Consider the following 11,708-nt stretch of genomic DNA (forward strand, 5'->3'; position numbering starts at 1 on the left):
TTGCACCTTGTGAACGCTCTTAACATCTAAAGTTATCTGCCGATCTGTATAAAATTTATATGCGTCATTTAAATTAGTGAAACCACAAAACCTATTGAATTTCAGCAATTTACAATAATTACTTCTCGAGTTATGGCCCATGTTTCACTTTGTTCAACCTTGTTGATGCTCGATTGATGAAAGTTATCATCAGATATGTATGAAATTTATAATTTATATAAATCTTTTAAATTTGTGAAACGAAGGTCTATTGAATTTCAGCAATTCCCTCAATTATTTCTAAAGTTTTGGCCTTTGTTTTACTTTGTGAACCTTGTGAATGTTCAAATGACAAAAGTTTTCATCCGATTTGTATGAAATTTATATCAAATTTCAAAATTTTCTGTTAAGTTACTTCAGAGTTAAGGCCCTTGTTTCAGTTTGTAGAACCTTGTGAACCCTCAAACGACAAAAAATTTATTCTGATCTATATGAATGCCCCCAATTACGACCTACAAAAGAATAAATATGCAACAACCCTTGTCGGACGCTTAAGCTGCTGTGGGCGTATGTTTCGTTGCCTGGCAACCTATCTTCCTATGAGCTAACCAACGGTTCTGGAAGGTTTAAATTATTTTTTCCTGGCTAACTAACCATAAGTAAGAGGTATGAGTGTTGGCCGAGAAAGTTTCTTGGAACTTTCTAGCCTTGATTGTTCTTATCAGTAATGCACAATGGAGGGCATGGCAAGGAATAAAGTGTGCAGTCGTTTGGATAATATGAAAAACCGAGGTCCACTCGTGTATAAAGTGTGCAGTCGTTTGGATAATATGAAAAACCGAGGTCCACTCGTGTATATATATATTGGGGAGCATGTAAAAAAAAAACACCTTGTAGAATTCAATGAAGAGTAGATGGAAATGCCACTGTCTAGCTAGGCAAATATTTTCTCAAGGCAAACTGCATGGCATATATCTGCCTTCATTAGCTCATTGGATGCAGAAAAGTAAAATTTAAACCCATTTCATTTATTTTATTTATCATTTCTTATTGCAGTCAGACACATTTGGAATGCAAGATATGCAGACACACTTGCGATCATTGTTGCCAAATATAAATATTAGTTTCGGTGGTAAAATAAGCTCCAATTCTAATCATTTGCCACAAAATCACACCCAATTACAATCTACTGCTCAGTCTACAGCTCACAGATCTTCACCTCCAGGTACTGTTTTATAACTTTAATTATCTTACAACCCGATCAAATCATCTTATCACTTTAAATGAAACAATATACAAAATGTTTACTCAACATTACATTATTTTTGTTAATTTATAATCAATCATCAACATGACTTGAGCAAACTTAGTAGCTATTAGAATAGTAAAACTAATAATGTCTTGCACAGTTGATCAAGAACCGTAGCACAATTTGATGTAGTTCTTTTTTTATTATGATTAGAATTCCTTGCATCTCTTAAATGTTGTGTTTCCATTGAAATTAAGTTTTGGATTTTCAGTTATTTTCTTTCCATGCTGTGTTCACTAAATTTTGTTTTTAGATGTTGTACTGTTTTGTAGTGTTTAAATTTTCTTGGGACTTTCTGTTAATTTAAGATATCAAATTTTATTATTCAGATGAGATAAATATGTTCTCAAGTAAAAATATCCAGATTTTTCTTAAGATCATTGCCTTTTAAAAGTTTTTTTGTTATTTTTGTTGCGTTAGGTTGGCCCAAATCTCCCGCGGACTCCAAATGGATGTATAATGATCCTGCCATCTTGTCATCTGGAACAATCTCTGATGGTATGTGCGATAAGTGATAGACAATTCATCATTTAACATTGCACCATTCCATATATATAACAAAGTTTACTGTGGGCTTCCACAACTTTTCACAGCAGTGATTTGATAAACATTTCTGAAAATAGTCTTAAATTTCTGCATCTAAATTTTTTAAATATGAGGAGAAAAGTTTGTTTTAACAGATTTGATTTTGTTAGAAATCCTGCAGTAAACTATTCACATCACAATGAATTTGACATCATAAGATAACAAGTGAATTTATTTAATTTGTAAAGCATGAATCTTAGTATCTGCTGCTACATGAATTTGACTGATTTATATAACTTTGGTGCTGTTTATACTAATACATGTTTTTGAATATTATGATCACAGGTTGCAGTAAGCTCCCCAACTGCACATCACGGGTTTAAATAGACATGTCTATTAAAATATAACAAAATAACATTTACGTTATTATTTGGAATTAAGTGCAAAATACATTTGTTAATTTAATTTATCTATTAAATTCATTGTGTAATCCTTATACCCAGTAGATTGATAGTTAAGGGGGCAGTCCCAGATATATATTTAGTGAATAAAACTGGTTAATAATTGGGGGAGAAAGATTTCTGTAAACCGTTATCCTAGTCTGGTGCAACTATTTATAGCTGTTATACTTTTTCAAAAAGAAATTCAGCTTTCAGTTCCCATATGGGGTTTGCCATAAGTCCCCACTTGCTGAAGTTATACTATAGTTGTAAGTGGTCATTACGATTATCAAGCCACTCATACTGTTGAAAAATGAAATTGTTTAAATAGGTTACATAAACCTGTTGAGCTTATTTTACCCTCATTTCCAATAGCTTAATGAATTATTTAAAATTACAATAAATAGAAACTATCATCAAATTTTCCTGATTGATTTACTCACTTAATGCACTTTTATTTATTGTGTCCTGCGATATTTGGGACTGCCCCTTTAAAAGACAAGAATAAATGACAAACCATAAATGTAATGTTCATCTTTATATTCCTGTGTTTCCTTTATTTATATTTTTGTTGTTTTCTTTTTGATCATTTCTATCTTCTCTTATACACAAATATCTATCAATCTATCAGATATGGTTTTAAATTAAATTTTGTTAGTGTTCGTAAAAATTTTAGAACTAGATACCAAGCAAACAACAATCAATTTTTTCAATTTGTAGTATATTTAGGTCAAATTGACTGACTATATAATATATAGTATACTATCAGTACTTGTTGGTATTAAAAAAAAGTTACGTTAAACTAATTTTCTCAATAGTACACATAGATGGGACAATTTCAGCTGATTTAATATGACTATAACTTGTCAGTAGTGTTGAATATTCCACTGATAGTATTTTAATAATTTAAGGAACTGATCATTCAGTGGATGAAACTTGACAAGTTATAGTGAGAACTTTCTTTCTGCAAGACAATTTTGTCAGTGATGTAAATATTCTTAATCATAGATTGTGTAAGATAATTAAAGCTGAAGTATTAATATTCTTGGTTATAATTGTTTGATATTAAGATGTAATATGTTATAATTTCAGGATCAAGCTTAGCAGACATTGCTCCACATTGGTTAAATTCTATCCATCAGTTAACAGAAACAGAAAATATCCAAATACCCAGCAACAGACTCCCTTTCTCACAACAGTTTCCCATGCGTACTCCAGCATGGCCCCCACAGACACACAATCCTCCACCAGGCTTTCGAACATCTGGTAGAGCACACACACAACACACAGAGCCACACACATTAACAGAAGGTAAAAAAAATAATGGACATCAATATCATTCACAATGTTTCATTTGAGACTTAAATAAATTAATTTGAATGCTACAAAATAAATAATATGCCCTGGGGTTATAGTATCTCTTGGATTACTTTTAAAAGATAGCACACGCAAATTATCCACTTTGAAATATCATAATAAGTAAAATTTCAAGCAACCAGACCAGATGAGTAATAAATAGCAGTCACCTGATGTCATAATGTTTATATTGGAGCTTGTTTGTAGAAAACAGTTTGGGATACCAGTTGGCTACTTACTGGACATATAATGATCAGCAAACTTATATATTTATGGGACTATTAAAACTGCTATTTAAAGTGCTAAATCTGTGGAGCCATGAACAGAACAAGTCTGCATTGTCACAATTATTAGGACTTAAAGATTAGCTGGAAAGTTGACTTCTTGAGGAATAATCCAGCTCTTTGTAAATGAGCCAAAAGTAGCTGGATTTATGATATCATAGCTTGGCTAGTTCATTGTTTTATCAATCAGCTTATTTAAATAACTGTAGCCAATGAAAGAAAAGCTGATGAAGAGTCCTGGTATACATTGTATTTTGTATATTAGTGCCTGGGTGATAGGGTTGCTTGAAAGGATAATATATTTGTCACAAAATGAATATTTTTCTGTGGTTTACATAAAGATTTATTTATGGTTTATTTCAGGTTTACAGTAATGGAAAGCAATGTGCGAGAATGTTTTGTGCTTTCATGCTCTTTTTTCTTCTTTTGATTAAAAGCATGCAGTATTTCTACTTATTTAGAGTCATGGTTCCCAATAATATCTATAAATGTGAAATGTATTCTTTAAGACAATGGCATACATGAAGATTGACTTTTATTGATGATCAAATTATTCAGTGATCTATTAACACACCAAGAATGAAACATGAATAATTGTGGTAGCAAATGAGAATAAAGTTTAAATGTGGAATGGTTACTGCTTAGTAACATAGTTGACGCTTAGTATCAATAATTGAATATTGTGGAATATAAATTGGTGCAATAAAATACATGGAAGTACATGTATATTGTAAGTCAAGCATAAGATTAAACTGGTAATGCCATTGTCATAAAGTATAAAAAAAAATGTCAGTTTAAAGTTAATTGAGTGAAGTATAATAGTTTAAAAACACTCATCTTTTATTTAGACTAGGTAAATTGATATATTAGGTTTAATCATTGTAATTAATGTATGTGACAAATTGATGAGCTGTTGGGGATAGCATTAGCTGAGCAAAAAGACAGTATTTTTGCAAACTTTTATGAAAATGAAACTGCTTTTTCTCCTTTTATTATATGTTGATGCTATTTATATGAGAATGAAATTTATGTTTGCCAGCAAGACTAGTCTGGAGTACTTGGGTAATTTATTTCATCTATGTTAAAATGGAACGTTAGAAGTACGTACATTATTACTAATGAATTTCTGCCACATTAATGATGATTAAGGTCTTTAGAAAACAATGGTAATGATTGTGGCATGCTGGTAATAACACAAATGATATATAATTGTTTTTCTTTTGTTGAATTGTGAGTGCTTTCCACATAATGGTCTGGGAGATTAAGACCAAATTAATTGTAATTTATGAATTCTGTTGGTGGAAATGTATTATTATTATTAACTACTTCAGCTATATGAAAAATTAAAAAAATGTCAAGGACCTAAAATCAGTATGGTTATTGTTATATGCTCACTACCTTTCTGTTCATATTTTGACAGTGCTCCTTTGGTGATACAGTCATTTGACCCAAATGAGTAACCCTGTCGAAGTTCGGAATTTTTTTAAGCGAAAATTTGCAGAGTTATTTCCCCTTTTATATTCAAATTATTCAAGTCCTGTAAACGAAACACAGATGAGCCCTTAACGGAAAATTTTAGAACATGGTAAGATTGTTCAGAGTAGTATACAATATATTGAAACACTAGATTGAATTTCAAAATTTTAAATTGGATTTCAAAGAGTTATATGGGTATATTATAATCTCCAATAATGATTTGAACAGTACAGGAATGCCTTGCAAACTGCAGTATACGAATATCAGTACAAAAGAGGTTCGATTCCATTCAGTATTTACAAAGATATCGTGAACTGAAACTCGATTGATCAACGCTGCGCCCCATCTTCAATAGAAGGCTTGGTCTTGCTTTAACTACGTACATCTTATCAAGGCCTTCCCGGAATTCCCTACTTATTTCGATTGGGTACTAGCCCTCGATTGTCGCAAATACCAAGTCTCACGCTTTGAAGCTAAAATGTCTACCTGTGATAATCGAGTTGCAAAGTTCAAGGTTCGTTCAAAGTTTCCGTGGAAGTTGCTATGTCACAACCTCTGATTGGATTCTACTGTTCACGTGTCTGTAAATAACATAGCTATAAGTTCAGGAATCGTGAAGTAAGCTAGCAACGTCCAGATGTTGTAGAACTCGCAGTCGTTGCTTCAGGAACATGGCTGCTCCCACACTGAGTTTCCACAGTGATCTCATCCCGTCCACTCCACTGCTAGTGGAGACCACTGGGAATGCGGAGGATGTGCTGCTCCCTACCAAACCCACCACCATCTTTGTTTAGCGAAATTTAATTGATGGTTCTGTTTTTTAATCAGATTTAATCCAAGCCATGAGAAATTTTATATTAGATATTTGTTGCCAATGAATTTAGCGTCAACAGGGACATCATTGCTTTTGGAGGATGCTTTAGGCAGTTTTCTATGTTTTCAAATTAGTTTAGTACATCCAACTTTTCTGCACCATCTGGGCTCATAAATAAGCAAATCTTAATATTTATAATAGTTTGATTAAACAAGAGCACCGCTAACGCTGCAATATATGTCAACATTCCTACTTTGATTGATATGGTACATTTTAAAATGAAGAGAATGAAATATGAAATGACTAATATGACAAGAGGCAAAGAAACTGAAGGCTAGGTGTTGGGTTTGTTTTGCCAAATTTACAGACTAAATATTAACAGAAAAGTGGGTATGACACCACCCCAGGGGGTCGGTCAGGGCATGCACAGAAATAAATTTGGATGGGGTGGGGGGCGCAATTTCTCGGGCGCCTTATTTTTCTGGGGGTGAACTGTACCCCCTGCACCCCCGCTCTGCTCTATAGGGACCCCAAGCTCAAAATGTGATGCTATAATTCAGGAAGTTACGATCCGTTATGTGCAAATTTCGAAAGGAATCAAGATCTTTGGGTTATAAACATGCATTTCAAGTTTCATCAAAATCGGATGAAAATTGTGACCTCTAGAGGGTCCACAACCTTCATATACCAGATGTTCACACTATTTGCGTAGAAAGGGCGGCCATTTTGTCCAACATTTTTGGTCAAATTTTCACGAAATTCGAACTCAACCATCATTAGCGTGTAATGGTGATATACTAAAAAGTTTTTTTAAATTGGATAAAAATTGTGACCTCTAGAGGGGCCACAAGTTAAAAGCGTAATTTTTTATACAACTATAGCCTCTAGAGCGTCCACAAGATTATCAAGGGCCGTAACTCTGGCAGTAATTATTGGACATAACTCTGGCAGTAATTATCAGAAATCGGTGAAAATCAATAGTCTTCTTCGTCTCATTGACTTAAATACTGTGTATAAATTTAAAGTCAATCAGATATTAACTTTAGCCTCTAAAATGTCCACAAGATTTTTCAAAGGGCCATAACTCTGGCAGTTATCAGAAATTGTTGAAAATCAACTTTAGCCTCTAGAGCGTCCACAAGCAAATGTGGAGACGGTGGCAACAACAATATAAAAGCACAAAAATTGGCCATGGACTCATGCCCCAAAATCAATAGTTGTCGTCCTTAGGGTATAAGGAATAAGTATACCAAGTTCCAAGATAACCCATTCAGAATTGTGGCCTTCGGGCGCTAAACACAAATTAGCGTGGCTCTGCCTCTGGGGGTTGGGACAAGCACCAAAATCAATAATTGGCATCCTTAGGCTATCAGGAATACATATGCCAAGTTCCAAGCTGATCTATTCAGAATTGCGACCTGTATGCGATAAACACAAAAATTGGGCGTGGCTCTGCCCCTAGGCTTCGGAACATGCACCAAAATCAATAGACTGTAAGGAATATATATACCAAGTTCCAAGATGATCTATTAAGAATTGTGGCCTGTAGGCCATACACAGACACAAAAAAAAAAACAAGGGTGTGGCTCTGTCCCTGGGGGTCAGGCATTCACCAAAAAACAATATGGATCAGCCTTACGGTATAAGGAATTGGAATGCAAAGTGTCAAATGTTATTAATTGTGGTCTGGAGGCAAAACTAAAAGACACACACAAAAATTGGGCATGGCTCTGTTCCAGGAGGTCGGGCATGCACCAAAAATAATAGAGGTCATCCTTAGGGCATAAGGAATAAGTATGAAAAGTTGTCAAGACAATCAATTAAGAATTGCGGCCTGTAGGAGACACACAGACACAAAAAGAAAATGGGCGTGGCTCTTCCCCTGGGGGTTGGGCATGCACCACAAACTATAGGGATGTTCCTTAGGGCATAAGAAATAAGTATGAAAAGTTGTCAAGACAATCGATTAAGAATTGCGGCCTGTAGTCGACACACAAACACAAAAAGAAAATGAGCCTGGCTCTGCCCCTGGGGTTGGACATACACTACAAACTATAGGGATGTTCCTTAGGGCATAAGGAATAAGTATGCACAGTTTCAAGGTGATATGTTAAGAAATGTGGCATGTAGATGACAAACAAATACAAGAAATGGGCATGCCCTTCCCTAAGGGGTCGGGCATACACCAAAAACAAAAGGGATCATCCTTAGGGTATAAGGAATAAGTATCTAAAGTTTCAAGATGATCAGTTAAGAATTTCGGTCTGTAGGCGAACCACACACACACACAGACGGGCGACAGCATATTCCTGAAGCAATGGCCCGAGAAATCCCTCCCTGGCCATTGCTGGATTGGCTTCTGATACTTGAGCTTTTGAGGGAGTGTGTCTATTCTTCCCGCTCAATTAAATCAATCCCAAGTACAGCAACATGGAGCTCTGTTTAAAGCGTAATGATATTGTTACGCAGTTAGCTATTGGTTGTTAATCGGACTATTGACCGGTCATAATTTGGAACAGAAATTTGCTTTCATTACAGCAGTGTTAAGTGGGATTAGCTCTAATCAAATGAAACACTGCGAGGACTGTATGGGACAACAGCTATATACGCCGACTTTCATAACCAGCGGCTGCCAGGCAGGATACGCCCACATTTTGCAAGAGATGGATAGAGAACAAGCTAAAAACAAACACGATTTTTTGTACAATCAGGAGCAATAATCCAGAAAGTTATGGTCTGAAATGCGCAAATATCAAAAGGGACTGAGGTCTTTGGAATATAAAGACATGTTTTAAGTTTCATCAAAATCGGATAAAAATTGCGTACAAAGAACGGACATTTTGTCGAGTAGTTTCATTTCCGAAATTCAAATTCAACATTCATTATGGTGGAATGGTGATGTATTTAAACGGTTTTTAAAATCCGAACTCAATCCTGTGACTGATATGCCTTAGTTTTGAAAATATATAAAATTAAATTCTGAGAAAATATGTATAAAATATTTTGACTACAGAAAAACTAAAAAACAAAATAATAAAATTCAGTTTTTATTTAATTTCTAACAGTAAGAAAAAATGTTTTAATGTCCAATATTGGTATTGTAATTTCACCAAATTTTGTCTAAAAATCAGGGATATTCACAAAAAATTTCCAGATTTTCCCATTTCGATGTAGAAATTAAGCCTTTCATGACTACTCAAATGAATCAAAATGTCTAAAAATTCCCTTATTTTCATTGCTAATATAACTTAGATGGGATCTATACTTTTGTCATGTTTAGAAATAGCTCCAGCTTTTCTACAGAAAAATGAAAATTGGCAACACCGAGTTAATAATGTACAGCAGATGGGTTTGTACAAAATGTTCAAAACTGGGGTTGGCTCAATTTTGCCACTATTTTACCCAGAACAAGCATTTTTATCTTCTTGCATGTAGAAAGCAATATTCCAGTCTTTCTAGACATTTTTCACTCTGTCTTTCCATTAAGAGAGGCTATTAAAGCCCCACCCCACACTTTTTTATTTATTTGTTTTGAGAGATTAAATTGCACCTGTGTTGACAATTAAATGATAGTAATTGGAATTTGTGGTTGAATTACAGCTACGAATGTTATTTTTCACCAATAAATAGTTATTTTGTACATTTCAAGGATTTCTAACCCTTTTTGTTTAAAGTCAAACTTAGAACCCTGAGACATGTCAGGCGAATGAGACCACACCCTTATATAAAACTGGTGTAGATGTGTAAATGTCAGGTTAATGTTCAATATTTTCTTATCAAAATCTAGGATTTGTGGTGTTTGTTGCATTTATGTTACTTATAGAACAGTAAAATGTTTATTTTGCTCCTTTTCAGGCCTCCTTTATGTTGTCAACTCTGTCATAATTACTTTTTTGACTTCATTTTTTCAGCACAAGAATTGCAATAAAGATTTGTATGATGCCTCTGAGCTTTGAAAACATTAAAATATTTCCAAATTTGTGAAAAATGGGTACTGTGACCCTATTGTTACAGAGGGGTGATCATAGACCAAATACGGCATTTGTCCAGGGTTTCTACAAATATATTCCTTGCCACTCTGGCTATCTGAAAAGTGGAAAATTATTGTTTTTTTGAAAGATGCTACATATAAATTTTGTACATTTTTCATAACATGGCTGTAAAAAATTATATTTTTGAAAAAAATTCCAGATTATGAGTGTTTTCTGTGTAATTTGTTTGTAACTTGTCTAACTTTTTCACAGAACTCAAATACTGACTTTAAAAGAAAGATTTTTAAATTTTAGCACAAAAGGCCCATGGACCTGAGATGCACGGCTGTACATAGAGCAGCATATATACTTAAAGGGCCATCATTTTTGCAGTTATTCTTTGATTTTGATTTTCTTTCACCAGTTGGTTTTCAGAACATATGGGAAGCATATAAAAAAAAAAAGGCCTTTTGGTGATACCTGAAGTTTCACCCCTATATGGGACACAGCTCACCAAATATTTCTACACCGTCACCCACGAATGTAGGCAAAAGTTATTTTTAGTCATTCTCTCTCTTTCCCTTTTTCCCCCATTTGCATGGCGAATTTTGTTGACTTTTTGGTGTAGAATCGAAGAAGATAGGTTGCCAGGCAATGAAACATACGTCCACAGCAGCTAAATCGTCCGAGTGGTCGACAAGGGTTGTTGCATATTTATTCCTTTGTAGCTAATTGGGGGCATTTACAAGACAGTTCCATACAGATCAGATTATAATTTTTGTCGTTTGAGGGTTCACAAGGTTCTAAAAACTGAAACAAGGGCCTCAACTCTGAAGTAGTCTACAGAAATTGTTGAAATTTGACAGGCTTTTTCGTTTTACTAATTTAAATAATGCATATAAATTTCATACAGATCAGATGATCACTTTTGTCATTCGAATGTTCACAAGGTTTACAAAGTAAAACAAGGGCCATAATTGACGGAAATTGCTGAAATTCAATAGATCTCCGTTTCACAAATTTAAATGATGCATATAAATTTCATACATATCGGATGATAACTTAATCGAGCATTAACAAGGTTGAACAAAGTGAAACAAGGGCCATAACCATAGAAGTAATTATTGTAAATGGCTGAAATTCAATAGGCTTTTTCGTTTCACTAATTTAAATCATGCATATAAATTTCACAAAGATCGGGTGATAACTTTTGGAGTTAGAGCGTTCACAAGGTTCAACAAAGTGAAACAAGGGCCATAACTCTAGACATAGTAAACGGAAATTATTGAAATTAAATAGGATTCTTCATCTCACTAATAATATTAACAATATACATGTATATCAATTTTAAAACAATCGGATGATAACTTTTGGCCTCAGAGTGTTCACAAGAAATTGTGGACGACGGACCAACGGACGGACAGGGCGACGACGATATACGTCCACAAAAAATGTGGGCGTATAAAAATGCAGAATTATACCCAGGTTGCTTTGATTTAAGAAAACTTAATGGGATTGTTCATTTGACCAAGAAAAAAAATACCTTTTTTTACA

This window comes from Patella vulgata, chromosome 6 (assembly GCF_932274485.2).
Source record: "Patella vulgata chromosome 6, xgPatVulg1.2, whole genome shotgun sequence".
Classification (NCBI taxonomy): Eukaryota; Metazoa; Mollusca; class Gastropoda; family Patellidae; genus Patella; species Patella vulgata.